The sequence below is a fragment of the Arachis ipaensis genome, chromosome B06 (genome assembly GCF_000816755.2).
Source record: "Arachis ipaensis cultivar K30076 chromosome B06, Araip1.1, whole genome shotgun sequence".
NCBI classification, from domain to species: Eukaryota; Viridiplantae; Streptophyta; class Magnoliopsida; order Fabales; family Fabaceae; genus Arachis; species Arachis ipaensis.
In genome coordinates this window covers 119,422,061-119,423,327 of record NC_029790.2, presented here as the reverse complement: position 1 = coordinate 119,423,327, position 1,267 = coordinate 119,422,061, and positions in this window count along the sequence as shown.

The following is a 1,267-nucleotide window of genomic DNA, read 5'->3' as shown; positions in this document are numbered from 1 at the left end:
TAAATTTTATGAAAATTAATTTTCGTATTTTTGTATTGTTTTGGACTTCATACTCTATTTATCAAAATAAAAACATGAACTCCAAAAATTAATTACGTGTTACAAAATATACCAAATGTGAGGAAATACATATGATAAAAACATTTTATAATTCAAATTTTGATATTTTTTATGAATATATTTATTAAATCGATATATTTTTACTTTAAAAATTTGTAATTTTGTAATAAGAGAATTTTTTTATCTTAATATTTTAATATATCTTCAAAAAATTTGGAGAAACAGCTCAATAATGTGCAAGTCTTTTTGGAATTCTATGAAGATCAGAATTTGCGACTTAAAGAACAAAAATTGGATCCAAATTTGAATACTGTCTTTCTGCAAGAAGAACTCATGTGGTACTAAAATTTCAAAAAATAATGGATAAAATTTGGAGATAGAAATACAAAATTTTTTCACTTCCAAATTATTGTTAGACGCAAAAGAAACAAGATTTATGGGTTATTTTTGGATGATGATACTTGAAAAAAAGAATTTAAGGTTCTTAAGACAAACACAAATTTTTTCTTTCAAAAACTATTTGCTACAAGGGAGAATGGGATTTTCCTATTCTTTCACTTAGTAATGAAGCTTGCCAGAGACTTGTTGAACCAGTAATTTTAGATGAAGTAAAAAAAGCTGTGATGGACATGAATTCTTTTAGGTAACGTTTGTTTTGAGGTACTGGGACAGAGACTGGGAGACTGAAACTCAGTATCATGTTTGTTGGCTCAGAGACTGATACTAAAATTTCTGTCTCTATCCCTAAAATTTCAGTATTTTAGTACCTCCAAAAAGTTGGGACACAAGAGACTGAAATTTTTAAAGACGGAGACTGAAACTTTAATAACATTTTATACCTAAAATGCCCTTATTTCAATTAATTAATTCCAATTTTATCCTTTATACAAATTAAATTAGAGTTTCATTCTTATTTCAATTTCTGTCTCCCACTTTGCACCAAATAGAATACTGAGATTTATTTCAGTATCTGTCTCTAAGTCTCTGTCTCTCAGTATCAGTCTTTCAGTCTCTGTCTCTTTACCAAACGCTACCTAGGGCTCCAAGATCAGATGGATGTAAAGCCCTTTTTTATAAAAAATTTTGGGACACTCTTTGCATGGATGTGTGGAAGATAGTTAAGAATGTCTTTGTGGGTGAACCTATTAAAGCGACTATATTTAATAACCCTTATTGTTCTTATTTCAAAATCGGAGGCTCCTTCTTT